At 40.2% G+C, this 15976-nt stretch overlaps 1 protein-coding gene across 1 annotated transcript in view; it reads right to left on the reverse strand.

The window, feature by feature from the left end:
- PIGP (phosphatidylinositol glycan anchor biosynthesis class P) overlaps positions 1–5427 on the reverse strand; it is a 103617-nt gene extending 98190 nt beyond the window's left edge. The window contains exon 1 of the mRNA XM_067466713.1: positions 5290–5427. The gene's annotated coding sequence lies outside the window, so the exon portion shown is untranslated. The remainder of the gene's footprint in view (positions 1–5289) is intronic.
- Between the last annotated feature and the right edge of the window lie 10549 nt (positions 5428–15976).

Here is a 15976-nt window from a genome sequence, read left to right on the forward strand (position 1 = left end):
AATGGCATTTTTACACCAATTCAAAACACACAGCACTGACCAATAATATGCCAACTTCCCAACAATAAGGCCTCAAAAAGTTCGATTTAAACGAAGATACAACTTCAGAAAGGCAGATTGGACTAAATTCTCAGACATGTTAGATGACATGATCACATCAGTCGCACCAATCCCTGAGGAATACGAGCATTTTATTGAAATAGTGATAACCTGCTCACGGGCCTCCATACCGAGAGGCTGCAGAACCAACTACCTTCAGGGCATTACTCCTGAAACAGCTGCCTTGCTGGAAAACTATTGCAGGCTCCACAACGAAGACCCATTTAGTGAGCAGACTCTTCAGGCAGCGCAGAGCATTGTGTCCTCCATCTCTGAAGCCAAGAAAGAACAGTGGATCAAGGTGATCACAGAGGTCGACATGGGCAGGAGCAGCCAGAAGGCGTGGAGGCTGCTGAGACGGCTGAGCAACAAAAATAATTTTATGGTTGGTGGTCACCACAACACAACAGCATCTCTTAATGGCATTTTTACATTAAAAAAACAGTCAAATGTTTGGAAAAACTAAACAAAATATTTTGTGTTGTGCAGCCATAAAAGCATGCTGTATTTCATCACATAATAGTCACACTTTTTCTTCAAAAAGGGGGTGGGTGCGAGTATTACATAAGGAGAAAAGTGTGACTATTAGAGTTCTTTGGAGAAAGGAGTTATTGGGAAAACCAGGAATCGCAGACTTTTGGAAGCACGACCCTTTTGGAGATTAATTGGTATTCACACTATTTGAAATAATCATAACCTTTTGGAAAGGCATGACCTTGTTAGAGATCGTAACCTTTTTTGTAAAGTATGATCTTCCTGAGAAGAATTAAAATCTTGCTTGAGTCAATCTTCTCAACTGTCAACTGTTAATCATTTTAACTGTGAGATATGTTTTTACTATTTATTGTTTTTTACCAGCATTGACTTCTTGCCGGAGCTTTAAGTCGCCTTGCGTCCCCTCGGGTGAGAAAGGCAGGGTAAAAATGAAATAAATAAATAAATTCTCCTTAGTGGTCCACAAGTATTCCTGCAAGGCAAATTAGGCTTTTCAGCTGTTAGACTGATATCCCTGGTTATTTCTCTGAACTGTTAGAAACAGAGATATGTCAATGTATAAAATATATAGCAAATCTTCAGTAGTGTTATTTCAGGTGCCCAAAAAAAAATTTCTCCCATAAAATATATTGCTTTTAAATCATCCTCTCAAGAGACCAAACATTGTTTTCGTTAAAGGTTAACATGGTTGATTTACTTACAAATATCATGTACTTAGCATACAGGTACATTGCTTACTGGTTACAGGTTAAACTGTATTAAACTGTATTGTACTATACTTCAACCGACTGTACTATACTGGACTATACATCTGCTGCAAACAGACACATCTATTAACTAAACATCTTACTGCAGCATACTGACTATACTCCTGCTCTAACTGATGTCAGCAGACTCACTGGCTTCTAACTTAAACTGACTGAAGCCTCATCAGACTTCTGACTTAACTGATTCAAACTCACTTCTGATTCAAATGCATTCTAAAATGGAGTCTCACTCTGAACGTGCTAAGATCTGGGTCACATGGTCTGTAGTACCTCCCACATCCTCTAACAACATAGAGTTAAGGGGAAAAATGCATACCAATATATACATACAATATAGTAAGCAACCTCAATTATATACATAAGAAAAAAACTAGTATAGGAGTCTTGTAGTATTAGGATATGGATTGTGACCTGTTAGGATCATAACCTATTGGGTAGCAGAATTTTGGAAGTATTCCTTTAGTTTATTGCAGGAAACCCTCAAACATTTTAAATAGAGAGGCTGGTTCATGGTGCCTCCGACTGTAGTGGGGGCGGACTATAGTTTGAAATAAACATGAATAAATTCCTATGCACACTGCACGTATCTTATTTGTAGTGAAATAACAATAATAATACTAATGGAAGAAAAATACAATATGTTAAGTATTTTAATAACCACTGTGAATATGGAAACCTTGCAAAATATAGTAATAGTAAACTCTTCATTTCTAATGCCATTCCGAAATTACTTACTGTTCATTAACGTGAATAAACTGAACCAGTTTGTTTCCTGTAAATTGGTTAACATTGTATTGCCACCAAATTTGTTTACTGGGACATGAGGCCACTGTGAGAATACAACATGGAGAAGCAGAATAGTTTTTCAGTGGCAATAGGGTCAGAGAAGGCTGCATTTTATCATCCTTTCTCTTTAATTTATATACAGAATATGTCATATGGAAGGCCAGATTAGACTCTCTGGCTCAGTCATTAATCAAAATGGAGACTGTGGCCAAGAAATCAAGACCAAGAAGACCAAAACTTGGAAAGGCATTAGTGAAGGAACTTGATAAGTTTTAAGACATATAATTTAATACAAAAGTTAGAATAATCCAGACCATAGTATTTCTAATTTCTGTATATGAAATTAGACCTCAACGGCGGAGCAGGCGGAGGATAACATGGCACATGTTACAACGGCTGCGAAGGCGGAAGAAGGCTGCAACAGACTGAGAAGCCATGGTCATTGTGTTAAACTACATCACCAGTGGAACCTCATCTGTGAAGACTGTGTGTTGTTCAGTTGTGCACTGACCTCCACACATTAAAAAACCCACGCACAGGCGTCTTCCAAAGAAAATAAAAACAAACCAACCAAAGTCCCATGGCGATCAGCGAGTGGCGACGGGGGCAGGACTGTGAAATCTGGAAGCCCCTAGTCACAGACTGGCACATGGGCGGTGGGTACGGACTCAGTCGTTCTACCTCAAGGTCCGAGGCAGTTGAGTAGTTCGGCAGCTGTATCCGCGACTGAGCAGCCCTATTGAGGACCCACTCTGCTCACCCCACACGGGGAGGGGGCTAGAAAAGGTGCCCTAAACATAGTCTGCCTCACTTATCCCTGACTGGACTGCCGCGTCCAGTGGGGTCACCATCCTGCGGCCAAAAAAGAAAAATGAACTTCGGTACGTGGAACGTACGGACACTGATGGACAACAGTGACAGTGAACGCCCCGAACGCAGAACTGCCATCATCGCAAGGGAGCTGGGACGCTTCAACATCGACATAGCAGCCCTTCAGGAGACCCGGAGAGCAGGAGAGGGACAGCTGAAGGAAGAAAAAGGAGGCTATACCTTCTTCTGGAAGGGACTGCCTGAAGAAGACCAAAGAATGCACGGAGTTGGCTTCGCTATAAGAAATGATCTGATGAAACATCTGTCCGAAGCACCCACTGGCATCAACGAACGACTCTCCACCCTCCGAATTGATCTTGCCAAAAACCAACGGGCAACCATCATAAGTGCCTATGCACCAACACTAGACGCTGATGAAGACATCAAGGAGAAATTCTACTATCAGCTGGACACTGTCCTATCGGGGATACCTAAGGAGGACAAAATCATTCTCCTGGGGGACTTCAATGCAAGAGTCGGGCGAGACTTCGACCTGTGGCCAGGCACCATAGGAAAAGACGGGGTTGGAAACAGCAACTCGAATGGCATGACAGGTGCTGACGACTGCTGGACCGACCACAGGCTAATCCGATCCACGATGGCTATCAAGATCGCCCCCAAGCGCAGACTCCAAGGAAGAAAGACAAGGCGCAAAATGAACACCCAAGCCCTTCAAGAGCCCTCCAGGCGAGCCCATCTCCAAACTGCACTCAAGGACCATCTACCCACAGTACACCCCGAAAATGTTGAGGAACATTGGAACAAACTGAAGACCTCCATCATCCAAGCCTGCGAAGAAACTATTGGATACCAAGCCAAGAAACATCAAGACTGGTTTGACGAAAATGACATCGAGATCCAACAGCTAATCGACAAGAAAAGGAAAGCCTTCCAAACATGGCAGAGAGACATCAACTGTGCTGCTAAGAAAAAGATCTACGCCAGTGCAAAAGCTGAGGTCCAAAGAAGGACAAGAGAACTCAAGAACATCTGGTGGACAAAGAAGGCTGAAGAAATCCAACACCTGGCAGATACCCATAATGCTCAAGGATTTTTCAAAGCCACAAAGGTCATCTATGGGCCAAGAAACCATGGCATACAGCCTCTACGCTCATCAGACGGAACCAAACTCCTGAAGGACCAAAAGTCAATTGCACTACGTTGGAAAGAACACTACCAAAGCCTCCTAAACCGCAGCTCCAGTGTGGCCGAAGAGGTCCTCTCACAAATCCCGCAACAACAAACCAGGGATGAGCTTGCAGCACTGCCTAGTTTGGAAGAAGTCAGCAATGCCATCAGCCAACAAAAAAACAACAAAGCCAGCGGACCGGATGGGATCCCTGCTGAAATCTTTAAAGAGGGAGGACCTGCGCTGACACACCAACTCCACCAGCTCATAGAAAAAGTGTGGGTGACCGAGAAAATCCCAGCAGACTTCAAGGATGCCACCATCATCACCCTCTTCAAAAAAGGGGAAAGAACAGACTGCGGAAACTATCGAGGTATCTCCCTTCTAACCTCTGCTGGAAAAATCCTCGCAAGAATCCTTGCAAACCGCCTTCTGCCCCTCTCAGAAGACACCCTCCCAGAATCCCAGAACGGCTTCCGCCCCTCCAGAGGAACTGTGGACATGATCTTCACTGCACGACAGCTCCAAGAAAAATGCAGGGAACAAAACCAACCTCTGTACATGGCATTCATCGACCTTGCAAAGGCATTCGACACAGTGAATCGCAGCGCTCTCTGGACCATCCTCCAAAAAATCGGGTGCCCAAGCAAATTTGTGAACATCCTGCGGCTCCTCCACGATGACATGATGGCAACAGTCTTAGATAGCAATGGCTCCCAAAGTGACCCATTTAAGGTGGAATCGGGTGTCAAACAGGGATGTGTTATTGCCCCAACTTTATTCTCCATCTTCATCGCCATGATACTACACCTTGTTGATGGGAAGCTTCCCACCGGAGTGGAAATCATCTATCGGACAGACGGCAAGCTATTTAACCTCAGCAGACTGAAAGCCAAAACCAAGGTCACAACAACATCTGTTATAGAACTCCAGTATGCTGATGACAATGTCGTCTGTGCGCATACAGAAGAAGATCTACAAGCCACTCTCAACACCTTTGCAGAAGCATACACAAAGCTTGGCCTGTCACTGAACATCGAGAAAACCAAAGTGCTGTTCCAGCAGTCACCAGCCGCCTCCTCTCCAATGCCAGAGATACAGCTTAATGGTGTAACATTAGAAAATGTCGACCATTTCCGCTACCTTGGCAGCCACCTCTCCACCAAAGTCAACATCGACGCCGAAATACAACACCGCCTGAGCTCTGCAAGTGCAGCATTTTCCCGTATGAAGCAGAGAGTGTTTGAGGACCGGGACATCCGTAGGGATACTAAGGTGCTTGTCTATAAAGCTATTGTCCTCCCAACCCTGCTCTATGCCTGTGAGACGTGGACTGTCTACAGACGTCACATGCAGCTCCTGGAACGATTCCATCAGCGCTGCCTCCGGAAAATCCTGCAAATCTCCTGGGAAGACAAGCGGACAAACGTCAGCGTGCTGGAGGAAGCAAAGACCACCAGCATTGAAGCAATGGTCCTCCAACATCAACTCCGCTGGACAGGCCACGTTGTCCGGATGCCTGACCACCGTCTCCCAAAGCAGTTGCTCTACTCCGAACTCAAGAACGGAAAACGGAATGTTGGTGGACAGGAAAAGAGATTTAAAGATGGGCTCAAAGCCAACCTTAAAAACTCTGGCATAGACACTGAGAACTGGGAGGCCCTGGCCCTTGAGCGCTCCAGCTGGAGGTCAGCTGTGACCAGCAGTGCTGCAGAATTCGAGGAGGCACGAGTGGAGGGTGAAAGAGAGAAACGTGCCAGGAGGAAGGCGCGTCAAGCCAACCCCGACCGGGACCGCCTTCCACCTGGAAACCAATGCCCTCACTGCGGAAGAAGATGCAGAGCAAGAATAGGGCTCCACAGCCACATGCGGACCCACAGGGAAACCCATGATGGAAGACCATCTTACTCGTCCAACGAGGGATCGCCTAAGTAAGTAATATGATTGTGAAAGCTAGACAACAAAGAAAGCAGACAGGAAAACAACTAATTTGAACTGAGGTTCTGGAGAAAAGTTGTACAGACGAATATTTGCTTCACTAGGAGCAAGGATAACTAAACAGGCTGTAGTAATTTGGTCATATCATGAGACAACATGGCATTGGTAAAGTGGAAAAGTGGATACAAGTGGATTGATTCAATCTAGAAAACCACAGCCCTAAATTTGTAAAATCTGAGCAGAGCAACTGATGACTGGAGACCTTGGAAATCTCTCTCATAGGATCACCATAACTCTTAAGATAACAGTTAAAGACAATGAAACAAAACTAATTTACAGCATGGTTAAGTCTCTAGTCCTTGTAGAAGCCAAGATACGCAGCAAAACAGAAATGTTCTGTCAATTTGTTCTGCAGGAAACAAGTCCGCTTAGGTGAGAAAAACAAGAGTAAGAGATGTTAGCGGTGCTGCACAAAAAAAAGCAGAGGTCACACCTTTGGACATGAGGCAAGATGAGGGAGTAGAGAGTTAAGAGAGCATGTAGCGGTGCATGAGAAACAAGCAAGAGGCATACCACAAAGGAATAAGGCTAAGCAAGTAGAAGTGATGGAAGGGTGAGTGGTTGTAGTGTCACCGTACAAAAAAGGAGGGGTGCGTTAAAATAAAGAGAGGTGGGATTGGAAAGGAAAGTGACAGATGGAGGGAAAGAAGGGTGAGAGGTATAGTAGCAGGATCTGAAGAGTAGAAGAAAGAAATGGTGGTCTATGTACCGGAGAAGGAGAATGTCAAAAGGTCAGTAAAGGGGAGAAGAGAATATTATTAAAAAATCATTCTGGTATACAATATTTTATCTAAAATAGATAAATCAGTCATAATTTGTTCACTTGATTATTCAATAATAATGTTGTCTATACAGCAGGATTTTCAGACATCAACAGTGGAATGTTAGATATAACATTAAAAAAAACAGTTGATAAGGTTTTGTGCAAATAAATCTGGAAAGGTGAGCAAATGAAAAGAAATAACCATTGATTGTGACTGATCATTCTATTTACAACTTAAAAATTGTATTCACACTTGTCCCCTATAGCTATGTTTAAGCGTATATAAATGGCCCTGTAATCCAAGGTATGTGGCTGAGCAGTTATTTACAGTCCTTGTCTTCTGATTGGCTGGATTTGGGGACTGAGGTAATAGCAACCACATCTTTTTAGAGTACTTCATGATAGACAAAAATAAAACAAAACAACTTGAACCCACAAATAACATTCCAACTCATTTTATTAACCAAATATGGCAAAGCGAAGGTAAGCTATCACCAGGAAAAGACACATTGATACTTGCAAATGTTAATTGGAATGTTGGATTTAAAACACTGAAGAACACTGATTCAATCTATTCTTGATTGAATTAGTTGCAGGAGTATTCTCTTGCCAAATGTGACTGTAAATATCAAGGATATTTCAGAAAATGGTATGATAGTGTTGCTTTCTTGTCTCTTCAGAAAATTGTATAGTAAAGAACCTATCTATATTTAACAAAAACAAAAGTGTTGCAATTTTTACAAATGATATCCATAATAATTTTAAGTATTTATGGTGAAGTTTGATATGGAAAACACTAAGAAATTAAAATTTGACTCTGAGACTTTAATACAGCAAATAAGGTGCTAGCAGAGTCGCAAGGTGTCTCTTTAATAGTTGTACAGAATAGGGAATTTTTAGCACTTGGTTAAATTCTCTCTTCTACAAAGCCAAAGTATGAGAGCCTTTATTTTGATTGGCAACTCTGGTAGAATTAATTTTTTTCCAGTTGAACAGGTATATGTTTTGTTTGTGATTCCCAATGATGTTACTACTTAGGCAAGTGTATGTGTTACTGCTTGTACTTCCAGATGTAAAACTGGTTCTGCCTTGGCTGGAAATGGCTAGGTTTCCCCCATCATGCATATTCTGAAACTAGATGTACACGAATACAGCTTCATTTGCAAAAGAGGAATTGCATACATACTGGTCCATGCACCGATCATGAAATCTGATGTGTTTCCCTTACCTTTTGATTTCCCCCTCCTTTCTCTTAATTTGGTTAAGCTTTTTTCGGTTAGGTAGGTCATATTGTTTCATTCCTCATTCCTGAATTTATTTGGGTTGTGCTCCCATGATAAGAATGATTTACAGGATAAGGTGGGGTTTGAATGATTAAAGAAATGAATGAATGAATGAATGAATGAGGAAATAAAATATAGAAAATATTATACGTGGTCACAAAAGCTTTGTACTTATAGACAGATAACCATGTTCACAATATTAATTTGAAATTCAACTCTAAAAGGGAAAAAAGAGTCTGGTGTATTACAGCCCATTAGATTAAACCAGAGGTCTATGAAGTCCAGCAAGAACATATTGTTGAATTAAACAAGAGATCTATGAACCTACAGCATTCTGTTTCTGTCTGTAGCCAACTAAATACTTCCAACAAACGTAGCAAGGTATCATTGAGGAACATCCTTCAGACTTTGCCATTCCAGCTGGTGAATTTGGGAGCAAGAAGCACAATGCTGGGGATACTGGGATCTTGTAGTACAGATGTACAATGTATGGACATTTTAAGGAAATTAGGAACATTTTTTTTCTCCATTTTAAAGAGAAATGTCCAGACAAATTGGGGGAAAATGATGCTATCAAATATCCTAAAGACACAAGATACTGTATAATCTTTGAAGCTCAGCAGGGCATCCATTTTTCGTATTGTATAGGAGATCGCCAATGAATACCAGGTGACATAGGCTGTGCCTCAGAAAAAGAAACTGGCAAACCACCTCTGTGTATTCCCTGCCTAAAGAAAGCCCAATGAAATTAATTGAGTCATTATCAGTTGATAGCCAGCTTGAAGACACATACATATGCACTATTATTTATGACTAAAATTATTTTGTTACTTTAAGAACATAAACTATATTGTATGCATAATGTGCTACAATTATAGTTTTTAAAATATAAATTACAATACTGTACTTATTCTATTAAAATCAAATAATACAGTTACACACTGATTTATCTTTTTATAACATATTTTGTTATAACATAACACAAATGTAGCAAACTATCAACATTAGTAAAACAAAGAAAACTATTTTGTCTCCATAATGTCAAGAAGACATAAAGTGTTCAGTCCCATAAAAGAACTGAAAAAAGACAGGAAGACCAGAATTTGTAATGATCAGACACATCTTTTCTAGCAGATAACTTCTCTTCTTTGCATTTCCTTCACAATGAATTGATATTTTAATGAAGGTTTAATTTACCACAACTCTGGGATCTCTTTCTTAGCTTGTTACTATTAGTTCAGATTCAATACAGATGCTGCATATGTGAAATAAGGTTTACTTCCAGTGTGAATCACTATGCAAATATCACCTAATGTATTACTTCATTGCACAATTAGTTTGTTCAAACTATTTTTAATATTAAATGTTTTTAATTAATTTTAATAATTTCAAAAATAAAAGAAATTCTTTTCCTAAAGCCTAGCTAGAAAAAAGGAGGGACTTCACATAACAGTAAAATATTAGCTTGCCCATCCATATGTTATTTTATGCATAGTCAAGTGCTAACCACCCAAGTGTCTGTATTTCTTTGTTAGGCAATATTGATCTCTCTCTTTATTACACTGGAGTTTGTAAGTCCTTATTTAGCAAATTATTTCTAGAATTTTGTTGCAATGATAATGACAGGGCTGAGAAAGGTGGTATACAAATCCAGCAAATAAATAAAGTGTATTAACTAGGACCAAACTTTTTCCATCACAGGAACTGAAACAGAAGCTTGAGCTGAAATTTGAGTTGGATTCAGAGCAGAAGTGCAATCTGCAAGGCTTCATGCTCCATATATAGCTTCTGTTCATAGGTATTGTTCCATTCTGTACCTCAACAGGATCTGTGATCTACCTGCAAACAATCTTGGGTGTCTTATCCAATTTTGTTTTCAGGATTTAAGATAACAACAACACATTAAACTTTATTTACACCCCACCCCATTCCCCTGTGGGGACTCAGGACAGCTTACAACATAAAAAGGCAAATATTTAACGCCACCCAATACAATGAATTAAGCAATACAAATGAATAACATAAAACAATTCTATACTATACTCGCTCATTCAAATGCTGGCTCTTTTAACAGATAGCCACAGAGGTCTGTTTTCATAATTAGAAAAGTTATAGAACTTTTGACTAAACACAATCTCTTTGTAATATTGTAAAGTTAAGGAAAAGCATGTCATTAAATCAAACTTTTCATGACTTGTTTTCATTGACAAGTGGTCTTTTATCAAATTTATCCAATATCATGCTTATCAGACACATTTTAACAAAAGGAATAACAAGTGATTTTACCCCATCAAAGAATCCGTGGTGAGAGCCACCCGAGAGTCACATAGGAATGAATCTGGTTTGATACGTGGAAAACTGTTTACACAGAAGATATGGCATTTATCCTATCTTTACGGTCCATTATAATGGTTTCAGTTTAGATTATGTCTTAATTTCTGGATCTTTGGTATAACCAAAAGTGAACCCTTGACAATATAAGTCTAGATTTGTGCTTTCCTAATGCTCCTAAACCCTTTGGTCTTGGCAATGTTATATTTCACTTCTAAATTATAAGAGCTCAAATGTCATAAGATGTGATGAAATATTTCTGTGCGTATATACAGTATGGCATAGGAAGCTTACGTTCCATGTAATATCATGACTTCTTCTCCTTTAAAAAAAGATTTAAAATAAAAAAGGAATAATTGAAGAAGATGAAAGCTCTTGCTGTTTCTCCATCTGTACAATTTGTTCAAGATTGCAAAAAGGTACATATGAATTGAATAATATTCTCTCACAAAAATCTGACATGCTATGGCAAGCATATAAGGAAAATGGGGACCATTTCAAGATTTTAGCACATTGAAGTATCAACAGAAACATGTTACTTCAGCTATCACAGGTGAATGAAATTATGTATCACCCACAGATATACATCAATCCCCCCCCCCCCACCCCATGTTTACATGGGTATTTATAGCTTTGATAATGGAATTCACCAAAAGGACATGGAGAATTCTCATATTGACCTTCCCAATCTTAGTGCTAAACAGTAATGATTTACTTTGGAACTTTTATACTTACAAGAAAATTATCAACATTATAGCAAATATAAGAAATAGGCAGTCTCCCAGTGCTAATGGGTTTCCTGTTGAATGGTACGTGTTTTCCAGTTGGTAAATACAAAGTCTGCTTTAACATTACAAACCTATTTTATGCCTATACTAGCCATACCCTGCCACGCGTTGCTGTGGCCCAGTCTAGTGTTCTGGAAAATAAAATAATGAGAAAGTATTGGTTTCTAATATATCACTTGTTATTATTCCTAATATATGTAATTTCTTTTTGCTTGTGGGTAAACAGTATTTTTGTTGTTTCTTTGTTAGTGTTGATGTAGAGATTGCTAAGCATTTGGTTGTGTAAAAACTTGAATTTGGATCTCCCAGGTTAAAGTTCAACACTATATACTGTATTAACGCCAGATGCATTAAAGTAATATGTATTCATTAATTTTTAAAAACTGGTTTGCAAACTGGGAAGTCTGACTTGGCCACGGTGGTACACGCTCTTGTCACATCCCGCCTAGACCACTGCAACGCTCTCTACGTGGGGCTGCCCCTGAAGACGGCCCGGAAGCTGCAACTAGTCCAACGCGCGGCAGCCATGATTCTAACGGGAGCGGAGCGCAGGGAGCACACAACCCCCGTTGCACCAGCTCCACTGGCTGCCAATTTGCTACCAGGCCCAATTCAAGGTGTTGGTACTGGCCTATAAAGCCCTAAACGGTTCCGGCCCAAGATACCTATCTGACCGCATCTCGGCCTATGAACCCACCCGGACTTTGAGATCTTCCGGGGAGGCCCTGCTCTCGATCCCGCCAGCCTCTCAAGCACGGTTGAGATAGGGCCTTCTCGGTGGTGGCTCCTCGGCTGTGGAACGCCCTTCCTGTAGACTGGCACCATCTCTCATGACATTCCGTAGAAAGTTGAAGACCTGGATGTTTGTGCAGGCGTTTTGAGTAATTCAGTGCAATTCTGGTAATTTGAACATAGGAACGGAACAATGGATGACGAATTTGGATCACGTTTGGATGATGAGGTGATCGGGGGTGGGATTTGTGATAACTGTGTATTGATGATTGTTTATTAGCTAGTAATGGAAATGTGTAATTTAACTGTTATTGCATATTAATTATTGCTGTTTTTATTGTCTTTGCTGTTTGCTGTTTGGAAACCGCTGTGAGTCGCCCTCAGGCTTGAGATACAGCGGTATACAAGAATAGTAAATAAATAAAAATAAATAAATATAAAGGCTCCCCATAGAAAAATGAAGTGCTTGAGCTACTTTGCCTCAGTAGTTTTTTAGAGTAAATATACTGCAAACCAGTTTGATGATTTTTCTTTCCATGTATTTCAAACATTACTCCTGCTCCTTAGAAGTTTTGTTTTAAATATGGTCATTATCGGTACAGTCCCCTATAAACTAGAAGGCACTTAAGGACAGACTAAGCCATTGACTACTCTATAGCCAGATGCTGAATTGCTGTCATTCACTATTTAGGTCTTGTACCAATATTTATAAATATTATTGCATTCATTGGAGTTTACAACGATGCAAATGTATTAAGAAATGCAGTTCAAATCAGCTTTTAAAATAATTTATTGATGCATCCATTTAATTAACAAACTTTTGCCATACAAATCTTATTTCGATATACATTATTCCAAAAGTCACTTTACCTCAAATGTCACTTTCTGTATTCCTTAGATGTGTATCACCCATTACCCATGCCCTCCCCCCCATCTTCCCACTCCCTCCTGGAACAGTGATTTCAAATTATCTATATAAATAAAAGTGTTTGGGAAGGGAAAGGCAGGGGCTTGAGAAAAGTATCTGTGGGTCACCTTTCTTTCCCTCCCTCTCCCCAGCAGTTCTCTCTCAACTGTTGGTTTTTTCCCCCTTCGTGCGGGGGGGGGGGTGCAGGAAGGTGTCGTTTTAACGCGTGGTCTATATAGCCATTCAGGCTTGTGGGGGTTTAAGCACTTTCCGGTTTTTTTTTTGGTTGATTTTTTTTGAGGACATAGCAAGGACATAGATTGCTATGGTAGGTGTCTTGTGTGCAAATTTGGGGTCAATTCGTCCAGTGGTTTTCAAGTTCTGTTAATCCCACAAATGAATATTACATTTTTATTTATATAGATAAAGATGGAAGAAGCAGCAGAAATACACAGGAGGGATACAATTTTAACATGTAATTGTCTGGATTTTCCATATTCCCAAATCCTTGAAAAAAGGATCACAGAAGGATAGAGTTGGAAGAGATCACAAGGGCCATGTAGTCCAAGATAGAGCAATTATACATTAACTGTATCTACACATATCCTTACAATGATAAGAGAGTGCTATGTGGTTTGTTTCATATATGGAACGTTTGCTTCATTCACTTAATGGCTGAAAAATATATGTACAAGATTGTGTAGTGTTGCTTTTTTCGTGTCAGGAGCGACTTGAGAAACTGCAAGTCGCTTCTGGTGTAAGAGAATTGGCCATCTGCAAGGATATTGCCCAGGGGACACCCATTCTGTGGGAGGCTTCTCTCATGTCCCTGCATGAGAAGGTGGAGCTGACAGACGGGAGCTCACCCAGCTCTCTGGGTTCAAACCAACCGTTGCCCAGGGGACACCGGGATGTTTTCCCATCCTGTGGGACACTTCTCTCATGTCTCTGCATGGGAAGCTGAAGCTGACAAACAGAAGCTCACTCCGCTCCCTGGATTCGAACCACCAACCTGCTAGCACAAGGTTTTAACCCATTGCGCCACCGGGGGCTCCTGTAGTGCTGCTGACAGCAGTAAGGTTTTCAAATCATACAGCAGCCTTGGCTCTCACAGTTGAGAAACCTCTGAAGATATGGTTCATAGTTCAAAAATCTTACAAGTCATGGCCTGTGACTGAACTAGGCATGCCCTCACTTAGTAGGGCAAGTATGCCTAAGTGTTTCTTAAAGGAAGAAAGGGTGGAAGGAAGAAGGGAGAAAGAGGGAAGGAATGCGGGGAGGAAAGAGAAGGAAGGAATGAGATGCAGCATATCCAATTATAAGTGGCATGAAAAAATGCAGGGCTTATCAAGCAGGGTTCTGTGTGAGGTCACTGGTTCCTGCAAGAGACTATGACTGAAAAAACAAACATTTATATAAGCTATAAGTATAATAATTTTAATGCAAGGATTCTTTGGTTTATCTATGCTGTGGAGTAAATGCCATGCTCAGTGCTGTGGAACCCTAGAGAGGCACCCACACACTTTGGCACAGAAGGCTAAAGACCTTGCAGAATTACAACTCCCAAGACTCCACAGCACTGAGCCATGGCAATTAAAGTGATGTCAACCTGCATTAATTCTACAGTGTAGTTGCAGCCTCTGAGCCCAGAAAATTATTTCTGAGGTTCTTCTAGGTAAAAAAAAATGTTGAGAAATACTGTTTTAGTGCTTGTATGGAAGTTCAGCAGATGCTGGTTACATGACAAGCAAGACTTGCAGAAATCTTCTCTTCTGCATAAGCAATAATTGGTTTGGAATCTTTGCCCTTATTACACTTAGTTGCCTTAAAGCAGGTATGGGTAAACCCAGATCTGGGGGTTGGATTTGGCCCCTTGGGCTCTTTTCTCAGACTCTCCTCTCTCTCGGTATCCTGTCTTCCTTCTCTCTCTCTCCTTCCCTCCCTTCCATTTTGTCCTTCCTTCCTTCTCTTTCTTCCCTCCATTTCTTCCCTCTTTCTCCCTCCTTCCTTCCACCCTTTCTTCCTTCTCTTTTTCCTTTCTCCTCCTCTCCCTTTTCCTTCCTTCCATCCTTCCCCTCCTTCCTTCCATCACCAGGCTGCCAGTCCTCTTAGCAGGGAATGCTAGCATGTGGCCCTCAAGTCAGGTTTGCCCATGCCTACCCTAAGGACAATTGATCTCTGATATTATATTGGGACAGGGCTTTGTCATTTTGCCTGTTCAGATGTATTTTGTAGCTTCCATAATCCTGCCTCATCAGGTTATCTATGCTGCCCATCCCATATTAGGGCGTGGCTAACAGTGCCAATGGGAAACAGTCCGCTTTATGGATTCAACCTCTTGAAAATACCTATTTTTTTAAAAAATCCCAAAAGCAAACCTTGATTTTTTTACTATACACACACACACACACTTGAGTATAAGCCGACCCGAATATAAGCTGAGGTGTCTAATTTTATCACAAAAAATTGGGAAATAGTATGAACTCGAGTATAAACCGAGGGTGGGAAATCCAGCAGCTATGGGCCAATTTCAAAATAAAAAATAGATATAAATGAAATTAAATTAATGGAGGCATCAGGAGGTGAAATGTTTTTGAATTTTTACATAAAACTGTAATTTATGTCAAACTCTGATTAAACCATTACTCTAACCTTCTTCAGCGTAAATGTGCTTGTGTATCCTTCCAATAATAAAGAGAGCAAAATAATGGAAATGTAAGAATAACAGTAATAATAGAGTAACATAACAAATGTAATAACAGTAATAATAGTAATAATAATAATGGAGTAAAATAATAAATGTAATAAAATAATAATAATAGAGTAAATAAAATGTAATAAAATTATAATAGAGAAAAATAAATGTAATAATAATAGATTAAAATAATAAATGTAATAATGATAATAATAAAGTAAAATAATGTAAATGTAATAATAATAACAAATAGAATAAAAGATTAAATACAAATAATACTAATAACAGAGTAAAATAATAAATAACCTTGACTCAAGTATAAGTCAAGGGGGG

This window comes from Anolis sagrei, chromosome 3, assembly GCF_037176765.1.
Source record: "Anolis sagrei isolate rAnoSag1 chromosome 3, rAnoSag1.mat, whole genome shotgun sequence".
NCBI lineage: Eukaryota > Metazoa > Chordata > Lepidosauria > Squamata > Dactyloidae > Anolis > Anolis sagrei.